At 44.4% G+C, this 14,020-nt stretch overlaps 1 protein-coding gene across 2 annotated transcripts in view; it reads left to right on the top strand.

Moving 5' to 3' along the window:
- Positions 1 to 441: 441 nt before the first annotated feature.
- The window catches only part of STAG2 (STAG2 cohesin complex component), a 147,227-nt gene continuing 133,648 nt past the window's right edge, over positions 442 to 14,020 (top strand). The window contains exon 1 of one of the 2 annotated variants that reach the window (XM_068251172.1): positions 442 to 656. The gene's annotated coding sequence lies outside the window, so the exon portion shown is untranslated. Of the gene's footprint in view, positions 657 to 1,017; positions 1,340 to 14,020 lie in introns of those variants that run through there. The other variant, XM_068251174.1, reaches the window with a different exon arrangement.

Below are 14,020 nucleotides of genomic sequence, written 5' to 3'. Positions count from 1 at the left end.
TCTTTCCTTGGGTTGTTAACTTTACAGTGGCTAACCAACACTGGACGGCCATTTTTCAACATGGCAGTGTGCCCTTTCAAACAATAAACTGCCTGAAATTGATTCAAAGTAGTTGAATGGAGATGTGTGAGCAAAAGATTACTTTCAGAATCGACAAAAATCGAATTGGCCTATCAATCCCTATATAGCCAGCCTATGACTCTTCCTTGGTTTCTAAGTTAAACTTTGCTAAGCAGCCCCATAGTCCCACGTGGCAATACATTTGCCTGCAGCCAGTGGTGCGAGTGTGACCACACCGTAGCATAGAAGAGGTTACAGGACGTTCGTCTCCATTCTGGCTGCACTGGGGTTAACAATACGAGATTAGGGCTCTGCCCATTAGGTGGCGCTGTGTAACAGCAAGAGACGATCGCAGTTTTGTGACCGCCAGGTGGCGCCTGCGTGCCTCATTCGACTTCGAGCTGCCGAGAAGCGAACAACTCCAAGCCGAGCCTGAGCCGCCGCCAAAGCGCTCCGTATTGCTCCCCGTAGCCCGGATGCGGACTTGGGCCTTGCTGTTCGGTTGAGGATCGCCGTCGCTCTCCGTTGTTGGGATTAGCAGCAGCAGGCGGCGGGACGAGGCCCTCCCCCGGGAGGCGCGCAGTGCTGGGGCTGAGGTAAGTTGTAAAATGGCGGACACGTTGGTGGAAGTTTCCTCGGCGCGGCCTTGTTGTGCTGGGAGCGGGGGGAGGATGGTGGCCGGGCCTGGGCTGGAGAGCGGCGGCTGGGTGGGGGAGGGGGCGGTACAGGACGCGGCCTTGTCTTCCTGAGCGCTGCCCGTGTTCCCGCTGTCGCGTTACAGAGCGCGGCCTCCCCGGATGTGTATGATGGCCGCCCCGCTGCTGGGGAGCGCGGTAACCAGGAGCAACCAGAGGTCATGTGACCCGGGCTGTGGCGGGCAGCCCCCGAGAGCAGCCATGCCTGGATTTTGGCGCCAGTCTGTTGCCACCGGTGACCCGGGGTCCCTTATTGTCACTTCTTCCCCGGCTGAGCAGTCACACCGCGCCTGGGAGGGCAGCGCTCACTCTGGAGCCAAAATAAGCCATGGCTGCTGCTCCCAGGATGTTCTCTGTGAAAGGTCAAAGGCTGATCCTCATCACAATGTATGGAGCGGGCCTGTTGCCTGATGTGATCTCCAGCTAGCCGAGCTACAAGTTTCTCCCACAATTGCTGGCCGCCCATACAAGTCTAGTTTATTTTTCTAATATTGTTGGCAAAGATGACTGTAGGTGACTTCAAAACAAGGCACAGCTGCTTAGGCGAGCGGGAGAGGTCACCCATCTATGCCAGTGTTGTCCTGGTAAGCAGCAGGCGAATGCTGAGCTGTATTGGTATTTTTCATTGTCAGACTCAGAATTGGTGTTTTGGCCTTTTGTGGCTAGTATTCAGGGAACGATGTGTACACACTGCTGAGTTGTAAACTCAAATATTTGTGTTTTGAACCGTTTAGCTTAGAGTCATAGTATTGCATATGCTGCAACTAAAAGAGTATGTTCAAATTGATTGTAAGTTTCGATTTTATTTTATTTTTTGCACGCCTTGATGTATATTTTGCTGCTATTTCGTAAACCAGTTTTATTTAACCTTATGCCTGTAGTAAGATCTTGCTATAGAGGCTGTGTAACAGTGTCAGATTGTTTACTGAATGCATTTTTCAGTTTGGTATTGCAGATCACATTTAATACTGTACTTTACTGTGACTCTAGTGGTTTATTTAACCGTGTAATGCTTGTGTTCAGGTTTTGAACTCCCAGAAGCCCCTCTCCCTTATTTGGAGTCATGGGATTCATAGCCCCTTGGCAACTCCCTTCCTAATGGGGCCACACCTCCATGTTTACTGTCTGTAAGAGGTCACCTCCCAATCCCACCCTTTTTCTTATGGGATTTATCAAAATGCTAGTAAACTGTAAATACTTAAAAAAAATCCTCACACCCTCTCATAATATTATACATATGTTTTTGTTTGATTTGCTTATCTTGTCTGTTTTTGTGAAATGTATTTCCTTATTATAGCTTTGAAATGTATAGGTTTACAGGCACTGTTTGTGTATTCTTACCAAGAGTGCAAGTCTTTCATGGACAACAGCACTTCACAAAATGTTGTTTCCTAGGCTTTCCTATTTTGATCTAACTTGTGATATGAAAGCAAGTTAGTTTCCCCTCCCAATGTTGACTTCCTTGCAGCAGAACAATTTTGTCAGAGGGAGGGAAAGATCAGGTAGCTTTACTGCGTCACCATGATTGGGGCCTTCAGGGATAGTCAGATTGTGTGCTGCCACCCTCCACTTCTGCTGCTTCTCATTTGCTGCTGGCTTAGAGTAGGTGTGGTAACAAGTTGTCTCTTTTTTATGTAACCCTCTGCTGTTTCCAGCTTGAGAGTTGCTTTGCTGTAGCACAGCATAGTTGTGTGCTGAGTTGACACATTAACTTGTAGTGCTGCATTCTAGATGTAGGCAGTAAAGCATGACTAAGGGAAATATTGCAATTATATTATGGTTTCCTTCACTAATTGTATTGAACTGAACTTGTCAGCTACGGATATTTCTTTTTTTATGTGGTTTTAAAAAAAAAGACATCTGAAAATGAAAACTTTGTATTGTTCTGTGCCTGTATTGCAGACTTTTTCTCATGCAGGTTAATTTGTTGAACTGAATGGCTAATAAAAGGTTTTTACCATTGTTTTGATTAGCAACTTCATTTAATAATGTTTGTAGCAGCTGGAGATTTTTAACTACAGCAGATCTTTCTCATAACAGGACCCTGTTGCTTTGTGTAGCAGAGCCCTTCTTCCTTGTTTTTTTTTCTCCTTTTTATGAATCAAATATCACTGACGTTAGATCACGATAAACCAAGATTGGAGGCACTCCGCTAAATACACCATGCTGCTGATGATGATACATATTTCATTTAAGATGATGCAACATGATGCCATTTGGTTGGTTTATCATCAAGCTGCATAAAACATGCATCAACTCATATTATTTGCATCTCAAATCCTCACTTTCCAAATATTAAATTGATCAAGCACTGGATCAGTAGGGTAAGATTTCTTTATTTAAAGATCAAAACAAAATCTTTGCCACAAAGGCAATATTGTATATAACTAATAAAAATAAAAGCTTGCATAATTTAACAGGAATGATAATGTTCTGGATTACTATTATTATTTTTTGTTTCTATTTATTGTATGGCTTCTATCTGGACAGAGCATGGGGCGTTTAGTGAATAGTGTGGTTCTCTCTCCACGCTTCATCAATTGTGCTGTGTCAAAATAGATTCCATTGAAAGAACACAGAGCTTGCAGTGTGTTGCTAGAAGCATACATATTAACGTGCACAAAGCAAATTATGAAAAAGTGACAGTTGCACACTATACACGTTGACACAGAGAATGTCAGACATAGAAGTTGTACATTAATGCAGCTTGTGAGTGCGTGTGACCTATCTAAGGCCACATCCTTCAAATAATGTTTTGGCATATATTTGGGTGTCATTTATTTTACATCACTTGGCACAATCAGTTTTTGGTTTGCTTTAGGGCCCATAACCTGCTAGATTACCCTTGTGAAAGACCACTGCTGCCAATAATCTAGCATGTGTAGAGCCCCTGATCATCCCTGATGCGTTGGTGAGAGATGCAGCCTGCTCAATCATCTTGGCTGAATGCTCCCTGGTGCTCCCTTTCTGTTGTGAACAGCTTGTCCACTTGCCACCACATGCTAAAGGAACGCATCGCCAGCCTGTAGGCTAGCAAAGTGTTTGTACAGTCTCTGCCACTAATTGTCTACTGAGGGAGCGTGTCTCCATCCCCGTTGGACAACGGTAATCGCAAGTGCATACCATTCTTTAGGCAGATTGACAGTTAGCTTGTGATAACCAATTATCTTAAAGGGAACCAGAGAGGAACGGGCTGAAAAAAAAAGAACAAGCCTTTATACATACCTGGGGCTTCTTCCAGCCCCATAAGCCTGGATCGCTCCCACGCCGCCATCCTCCGCTTCCTGGAACCGCCGTTACCGGGCCCGTCACTTCCGGCGGACGCGGCCAATTGTCCGCATCACAGGGGCTCCCTCCATACATGTACGCATGCGGCTGCACAGCAGGCAGCCTCATGCGTACTTGTATAGAAGGAGCTCCGTGTGATGCGGCGAATCGGCCGCGTCCGCCGGCCGACTGGCCGACTAGCGGCAATGACGGGACCCGGTACCGGCGGATCCAGGCAGCAGAGGACGGCGGCGTGGGAGCGATCCGTGCCTATGGGGCTGGAGGAAGCCCCAGGTATGTATTAAAGCTTCCCCCCAACCTCTCTGGTTCCCTTTAAATGGAGGTAACTTTTGGCTGGGGTGTTAATGGATGCATCATACTGGAGAAAGTCGCACTGCAATGATATCCCTATGCAACGTTCATTGTGGGGCACGAGCTAATGGTGAGGGAACGCAATAGCCACAGTGAACCTAGCCTAAGACTCTGTTACCATTTGTGTAAGAAACAGGGATCACGGCAAACAGAACGCAGAGTCTCAACCTGCAGCATTTTTATAAAACAGACCGCATTCCGCTGGGTATAGAGATGCAATGAAAGCCGGACAGTGGCCTATATGCAATTCACCTTTTATCCTGCGTTTTCTCCTAGGTGACATATTCAATCCTTGTCATAAAATTCCTTTTTAACCACCAGTAAGCAATGAAATACTGGAAAAAAAACCCCTCTGGGGAATACTTGCCAGGGGAGGGGAAAGCCTCTCGATCCTAATGAGGCTTCCCCATCCTCCTTGCTGGCTCCCCCGGAACCACAGTCGACAGGGATGTCCTCTGTGGCGTAGGCGCAGTAGCGCTTGCAATATTTACCTTCCCCGCCTCCAGCGCAGGGGCAGTAGCGGCTTTGCGATCAGGCTAAGATGTGAATAACCAAGTCCTATTGGGCCCACTCTACTGCACAGGTGCGAGTCACAGTAGTTAAATATTTACCTCATCAGTGTTCGGGGGCTTCCGACGCTTGATCGCCAAGACTTAGGAGGATAGGGGAGGCTCAATAGGATCCAGAGGCTTCCCCCTCCCCAGGTAAGTAATAATTCCTTTTTTTTGTATAGCGCTTTTCTCCTGTCGGACTCAAAGCGCTTGCGAGGCAGCCACTAGAGCGCACTCAGTAGGCAGTAGCAGTGTTATGCCGGGCATAGAGGGGTTGACCGGCGGCTCGATTAGCCGCCGGATCGACCCCAGCCGCGTGCGCGCAGATCGATTACCGCTCTCCCCCGCCGCGGGCGGGGGTCGAGTGACTTGATCGGGCCAGCTGAATATTATCAGCTGGCCGGATCAGCTGGTCGATACACGGTACAGAAACGTACCGTGTATCCCCAGCATTAGGGAGTCTTGCCCAAAGAGCTCCTTACCGAATAGGTGCTGGCTTACTGAACAGGAAGAGCCGAGATTTGAACCCAGGTTTCCTGTATCAGGCAGGGCCCTTAACTAGTACGCTACGCTATCCAGCCACTACAAGTGTTCCCGAGGGGGAGGTGTCTTACAGATTTTCTTTAGACAAGATTAAAATTATCTTCTAGGAGAAAGTTAATTGCACATGGACAAATGTCTGTTCTCAGGCTGGTCGCTGCACGTGAAATGCTTTCTCACGTGTCCCGGATTTGTTGCTGCTGACTCCTCTGCTTGGTCCTGAAGCTGGTCGGTGAAACAGATCGGTGCCTGGCAGAAGCATGGGGTTCCTCACTGGATTGCCAAAGACGAATGGAAATCTTCAGCGACACTGAGGATTCTCTTACTATTGAGAATTGGTCTATTGTAAACAAATGGGTAGCCCCATGCTCCCGCCAGCCTCCGGTATGGGTTTCAGGTGTGTAATTCAGAAACTCCTGCAGTCAAATAGATCAGCAGGACTGCTAAGCAATTGGTTTTGTGTAAGAGGAAATAAGGCAGCCAACATTATCCCTCTGTTACAATTTGGTTCATCCATTAAAACAATTTCTGAACTCCTGAAGGTTACGTGTTTTCTGCAAAAACAATAATATGCAAGCATAAACACCATGGGATTGGAATAGGAATGGTCAATGCGATGCAAATCATTCAGAGTTGAGGCGGGATTCTACAAATTTTGCATGTCAGTTCATGTAGCCTAAAAATGAACCAGTCCAATACCACCAACGTGGAATTTGCTTAGCAAGGAAGAAGGCATCCCTCTAAAGCAGTCATATAAAAAGCCAAACTGAAGTTTGCAAGAGCACATGAGAACACAGGTCTTACTTATAGGAGAAATGTCATCTTGTCTAAATCCTAGTTCAAATGCAGTGTTCTCCCCAGAATTTTTTTCCAGCCGGGTGGCATGAAAAAGTAGCTGAGTGTGGCGAGATGAGAGAACGTAGGGCTGGTGCTTCTGTGCGCAAATCTGCTTACAGCATAGAAGAAGGTAAGCTGATGACAGCCGGGTACTCACCGAAACTAGCTGGGTGCATGATCAGGTAGGACACAAAAGGAAGAGGACCCTGCCCAAAGGCTTACAATCTAGAGGGAGAGGTAGGGACACGAAAGGTAGGGGACCAGAGTTCAGCTGTGGGTTTAGAGCACTTGTGAAGGGGTAGTAGGCCAGAGTGAAAAGGTGAGTTTTGAGGGCTTTCTTGAAGATGTTTGAGGGGGCTGTCCTAATGGGTGGAGGTAGGGAGTTCCATAGTGTTGGAGCAGCTCTTGAAGTCCTGGAGGCGTGCATGGGACTGGGTGATGCGGCGGGGGGGGGGGGGTTAGGCAAAGTTCATTGGAAGAGCGGAGTGAGCGGCTAGGCGTGTACCTCCTGAGTGAGATCGGAAATGTAGGTTGGACAGGTTTTGTGGACAGATCTGTAGAATGACCATGTTAAGAGAGCAAAGGTGAGACTTGCAAGGCAGAGAACATCTTTCCAACAGTGTAGGGGTGGGACATCATGTGAAGATGCTTTAGTGAAAATGGGCACTACCGTTCTTCATAAAATAGATGGCACCATGAGGAAGAAAGTTATGTATTGTAGATTATACTACAGCATCTCGTCAAGACGTCGGCACAAGAAAGCTGTAACAAAATCGTAAGTGGGCTTTTCATATGAACAATGGCCCCCAAGCATATGTCCCAAGTTTATTGAACCACTAGAATTTTGATATACATTATATTTTATTAAAAAGGAAGTAAAATATTTTTTTTAAAGTCTTTTCCAACAAACTAAATGTTACCTGATATAAATCAAAACTTTAATATTAAACACACAGTGGTGTAAAACAGAGGAGGACATAGGCCCCTATGGAGGGGGTTATAAAATTACTTTTCTGCTGGGGGCAAACTTTGCAGAATTCTGTGCGGTTTTTAGGAGTGTGGAAACCGCATGCGATATTGCACACAATAGAAGTCTCTGGGCTGCATAGTGAAACGTAATTGCTGCTTATTTCTACTTGCTGTATGCGAATTGCATGCAATTCACATACAATCCTTTCCTATGGGAGGAAAACGCATACACTTTCAATTAAATAAATATGACACTCCACTGAAAAAAGGAGACAATATTAAGAAACAAATTTAAATGCACCAAAAACACATGAAAAATGCAAATGCATTAAAAATGCACAATCAAAAAATTGTAAAAAATTTGCTCCACAGGTAATAAATCCTGATAGGGGGTCACAGCAGTTAAGTCACCTTTTTACTCTCACACTTATAGCACAAACACCAAAAAAACTGCGCCTCAGGGTCCTTATATCCTCCAGATACGGACCATTCTATAAAAACAAATAAAATACGCACATAGTGCCAAGTATTGTTTTCATAAAAACAAGGTAAACACCCCGTGTTGCAGTCCAGGGGGACGTGCCACCACCTTATAGGGATCAGGAGTTACGCCCCCTTCGTGAGTGCACTCACCGAAAGACTACTTGTCATTTAGCATATCACAAGTATTGCTGTAGGATCATCACACGACTCCCAGCTCATAACGTATAAAAGGATCTGTTTATTACCACAATAGGCAGCTTTAACATATACTTTCTTCCCTGGCCGCGGAACTCAGGGAAACACGTCCACTCTCGGCTCGCCTCTTCCTCCCACAGCGTCAGCGTGTACTCCGGCTCCGCCCAACGTGTTTCGTCATACGTGACTCATTCAGGGGCTGAGAGTACACTGCCCTGACGCTAATCTTATGCCGCCGCTCCACGTCACGAGGTCCGCCCATGGCGCCGCCCTCCATTGTCGCTAGGCAACCTTGTTGGACGTGTCTTACACCGCGGTTTACATACATCATCATTTTTACAGCTGTTGAACCTTATTTATTAAAAACAGAAAATAAAATGTTTAAAATTAGCCTTCCTGCTAATAAGATACAGTAAAATACATACAGCACACTCTGATATCTAAGGTTAATCATATTATTACCCTCACGCCTAAATTTATCTTTATCTGTTCAAAACTTTATTACTCCTCCTTCATACTTAAATCCTATCTCAGTGTTCTCCCCAGGCATTTTTAGCTGGGTGATCCACCCGGCTAGTTTTTGTGAGCACCCGGCTGTCATCGACTCACCTCCTCCTATGCTGTAAGCAGAGTTGCTCACAGAAACACTGGCCCTGCATTCTCTTATCTTGCCACCCGGCTTCTATTTCATCCCACCCGACTACAATTTCATGCCACCCGGCTGGAAAAAAATTCTGGGGAGAACGATATCTGACAGTATAGTTAGAATGGTTTGACTTCTTTGCCACTTGATATCTGGCTCCAACCCCAAGCATATTTTAGTGTACATAGATTTTGCATCTTGCAAGTTGCCAATTTGTATTCCTCAGACAATAATAAAGTGACTAGTGCTCATTTACCGATATCACACTTGTAATTAATTATATTTATCTATTTTTACCTAATAGTGATATTTACATATCTTGTCTTAAAGTGACAATCTATATATTATCCATTGTGCCCATTGCTTAGTGCCCTGGTGCTTAGTGTATTATATACTTAGACCCTCCCCTGATAAGTGTTAGGAATATAATATTCCCAACTGCATTTGTTAGTGACAGTGCTCACCCCCTGTTCATCTTAAAGTGACTGTGCTCCCCTAATATGATTGATTAAACTTAGATATCACGGCGTGCTGTATGCATTTTACTGTATCATATTAGCAGGAAGGCTAATTTTAAACGTTTTATTTTCTGTTTTTAATAAGGTACAACAGCAAAAATTATGATGTATGTAAACTGCGGCGTAAGATACGTCCAACGAGGTTGCCTAACGAAGATGGAGGGCGGCGCCGGACCTCGTGACGTGGCGCAGCGGCATAAGATTAGCGTCAGGACAGTGTACTCTCAGCCCCTGAATGAGTCGCGTATGACAAAACATGTTGGGCGGAGCCGGAGTACACGCTGACACTGTGGGAGGACAAGGCGAGCCGAGAGTGGGCGTGTTTCCCTGAGTTCCGCGGTCAGGCAGGAAAGTCTATGTTAAAGCTGCCTATTGTGGTAATAAACAGATCCTTTTATACGCTATGAGCTGGGAGTCGTATGATGTGATATGCTAGATGACAAGTAGTCTTTCGGTGAGTGCACTAACGAGGGGGGTGGGAGGGTAACTCCTGATCTTTATAAGGTGGTGGCACGTCCCTCTGGACTGCAACATGGGGTGTTTACCTTGTTTTTATGAAATTAATACTTTGCACTATGTGCGTATTTTATTTGTTTTTATAGGGTGGTCCGTATCTGTAGGAGATGAGGACTCTGAGGCACAGTTTTTTGGGTGTTTGTGCAAAAAATGCACAATCAAAATAAAAAAGCGCAGTAGTTATGTGTTTTTGTAAAATTGATGTGGGGGAATATAAATGAATATACACACTCTGCGCTCACTACCGTAACATAAGATCAGTATATTCATGTCTCCAGCATGGCCCAGTATCATTCAGGAGAGTCCATTCATAGAAAATAGCTTCCAATAAAGATAAAAAAAGGTAAAGATACCTCTACCTTCCAAAACTACCAAGTTTCTTTCACACTGCAGGTTGTGTTACCTGTTTAACACACGACATGATGTGTTACTGTACCAGAACGTGCCGCACTGTACTCGGTGAAAGCCCCATAGGAATATCATTGCGCCGCCATGATATTGTGAAAAGAGCCTATGGAGGGAACCCACCTGTCTGTGGGCTAATAGCAGATCCTGAAGAGGATAATGCCACAATTGTGCCTGCAGGTTGGCAAGCTCATCTGTCTTTCGGGAATATGAAATCCAGAAGCCACAGTGACAGTTCATCTGCAAAAAGGCCTCCTCCCTCTTGTGAATGGCTGGCAAACCCGACAGTTATGTATGGAGAGAGATTATGGACAAAAAGTGCCCATGGGCCGCCTTACAGTTTGCAACTGGATATTGTTTATTTATAAGGGATATTGTTTGTTTATAATCGTATTACACAGATTCCTGATGTAGGTTTTTGCTGAAGCGCCATGGACAGGTGGGATGAGGTGTTAAAAGGGTACTATGGCGAAAATTTTTAAAATTTTAAATGTGTAAACCTATACAAATAAGTACATTTTTTTCCCATAGTAAAATGAGCCATACATTACTTTTCTCCTATGTTGCTGTCATACAGCAGGTAGTAGAAATCTGACAGAAGTGACAGGTTTTGGACTAGTCCATCTCTTCATAGGGGATTCTCAGGGATTTACTTATCTTCAAAAGCACTTAGTGAATGGCAGTTGCTCTGTCCAACTGCCAAAAAAACTGCAGTGAGCAGGGAAGCTGGCCAGCATCAATGTTTAAGGGCCTGTTTCCACTACACGCAGATAGGATGCAGAATGGATACAGAAAAACTGACTCCAAATGAATTCCTATGGGAAAATCTGCATCAGAAAAATTGCGTTTTGTGGAAACAGGCCCATAGGCATTCATTGGAGTCAGTTTTTCTGCATCCAATCTGCGTGTAGTGGTAACAGGCCCAATCCTTTTTAGGGCCTGAGCTCACTGACGCAGTTGTGTCCGCTTTTCAGCGTGTGTAACATTGATGTGTAACTGAAAAGCAGACACAACTGCGTCAGTGAGCTCAGGCCCTTAGGGAATATCTTTTATAAAGAATAAAAGTCTTGCTGAGAATCCCCTATGAAGAGATGGACTAGTTCAAAACCTGTCACTTCCGTCAGATTTCTACTACCTACTGTAAGTGACAGCAACATAGGAGAAAAGTAATTTATGGCTCATTTTACTCTGGGGAAAAAATGTACTTATTTGTTTGCGCATATTTTAAATTTTACAATTTTTCGCCATAGAGCCCCTTTAATGGTTTTGGAACTGGAGGTTCTGTTTCTATATTTATTTCATGGTGTTTCCTATGGATGAGTTCCCGTGAACCCTGCTTTGCACGGTACTGGGCAATACTGGAGACTTTCATATATTAAATTTCTTTTTACTAGTCCGCATTTAGTGTATGAACATACTTTTTTGTGAGGGCAAACATGCACACACTTGTTCACTAATTTAGCAGATGGCCATTATTATTTTGCCTGTATATCCCATTGCTTTTATTAGGAAATATGAAGTGTACATTTTCTGAGGTTTTTGTTGCATAGACATGTATTGGTACACACTATAATGTACACTAAAAATTGTATAGAAAAATATGAGAAGCGCTAGATTTACCATAAATAAATTTTCCTTTTATTAAAATATCCAGAGTAAAATACCAAGAATAGTTGCTTTCTATGGTATCGCATGCATACACACACACGCCGGCACCAGACCCTTACACCCTCACTGGGAGTGTGCTGATGAGCTGTTTTCAAAAAATGATGAATGAAAAAATTGCACAAGAAAAACTTTTCCTTAGAAGATCTATTATAAAATATATATATCTATCTATCTATCTATCTATGGGTCACTCCTTCATGAAAAGCCCTCGCGTTATATCCAGTCCTCTTAATGTGTTAGCTCACATGCAGATGCTAGAAGATCAATTGCCTCCAATTCTACACTCAAAGGTTACATATGGATCCAAGGCAGAACTGTAAAGCATGCAAAAGTCTCCGTCAGTTTCCCAAATGTGCCGGTTAATAAATGCGGTGAAGAATAGGTCTTACTCACGTAGCCGTCTCAATCAGCACAGGCCACTCTGCGTCAGAAGCATGCAGTAATCTCCACCAATTTCCCCAGTAAGCCGGCTGATAAAATACGATGGAGGATAAGTATTACTCACGTAACCGTCTCAGTCACACGGGCCACTCCGGTATAAATCACCGACCTCTCGTCCAGTGTGTCCGTCCGTGGATCCCAGTCTCAGTTTCCTTGCTGCTAGATCCCCGCAGCGTTCAGCACTGGCACTTCCAGTTCAGAGTGCAAACAATGTCACTTCCTTACGTCTCGGCGCTGACTAGTGTTTCCTTGCGTTCCAGGATATACCGACAGCAGATTATGCGTAGGTCCTTTATCTAAAGTAAACACACCTCAGCCAAGTATTCCAAACGATCTAAAGGGGCGCCCCAATACGATCTATTAACATGTTTCGACACTCTCGGGTGTCTTCATCAGAATAAGTTGGAATGGAATATAAAGTACACTGTCTATATAGCTTTCTGTACAGTGCTATGGAATATCCTGGTCATAGTGCTATATGAAAATATCAGAATTCTATATTCATTTTCGTCTACATTCTACATGATCTTCTTAAAAAATTAGCATATTGTGATAAAGTTCATTATTTTCTGTAATGTACTGATACACATTAGACTTTCATATATTTTAGATTCAAATACACACAACTGAAGTAGTTCAAGCCTTTTATTATTTTAATATTGATGATTTTGGCATACAGCTCATGAAAACCCAAAAGTCCTATCTCAAAAAATTAGCATATTTCATCCGACCAATAAAAGAAAAGTGTTTTTAAAACAGAAAAAGTCAACCTTCAAATAATTATGTTCAGTTATGCACTCAATACTTGGTCGGGAATCCTTTTGCAGAAATGACTGCTTCAATGCGGCGTGGCATGGAGGCAATCAGCCTGTGGCACTGCTCAGGTGTTATGGAGGCCCAGGATGCTTCGATAGCGGCCTTAAGCTCATCCAGAGTGTTGGGTCTTGTGTCTCTCAACTTTCTCTTCACAATATCCCACAGATTCTCTATGGGGTTCAGGTCAGGAGAGTTGGCAGGTCAATTGAGCACAGTAATACCATGGTCAGTAAACCATTTACCAGTGGTTTTGGCACTGTGAGCAGGTGCCAGGTCGTGCTGAAAAATGAAATCTTCATCTCCATAAAGCTTTTCAGCAGATGGAAGCATGAAGTGCTCCAAAAACTCCTGATAGCTAGCTGCATTGACCCTGCTCTTGATAAAACACAGTGGACCAACACCAGCAGCTGACATGGCACCCCAGACCATCACTGACTGTGGGTACTTGACACTGGACTTCAGGCATTTTGGCATTTCCCTCTCCCCAGTCTTCCTCCAGACTCTGGCACCTTGATTTCCGAATGACATGTAAAAGTTGCTTCCATCCGAAAAAAGTACTTTGGACCACTGAGCAACAGTCCAGTGCTGCTTCTCTGTAGCCCAGGTCAGGAGCTTCTGCCACTGTTTCTGGTTCAAAAGTGGGTTCATGCTTCCATCTGCTGAAAAGCTTTATGGAGATGAATATTTCATTTTTCAGCATGACCTGGCACCTGCTCACAGTGCCAAAACCACTGGTAAATAGTTTACTGGCCATGGTATTACTGTGCTCAATTGGCCTGCCAACTCTCCTGACCTGAACACCATAGAGAATCTGTGGGATATTGTGAAGAGAAAGTTGAGAGACGCAAGACCCAACACTCTGGATGAGCTTAAGGCCGCTACCTGCATTCCCTTCACTGGCTACCTATAGAATGGAGGGTCCTATTCAAGATCGGCCTACTGACATTTAAATCCCTGAATAATCTAGGCCCTGGATACATGAAAGATATGTTACAGCTGCGTAGCAATCCCCGCATTCTCAGATCCACAGGTTCTAATAATCTA

The sequence above is a fragment of the Hyperolius riggenbachi genome, chromosome 8, assembly GCF_040937935.1.
Source record: "Hyperolius riggenbachi isolate aHypRig1 chromosome 8, aHypRig1.pri, whole genome shotgun sequence".
In the NCBI taxonomy this organism is placed as follows: Eukaryota; Metazoa; Chordata; class Amphibia; order Anura; family Hyperoliidae; genus Hyperolius; species Hyperolius riggenbachi.
This window is presented reverse-complemented; position numbering and strand designations above follow the sequence as displayed.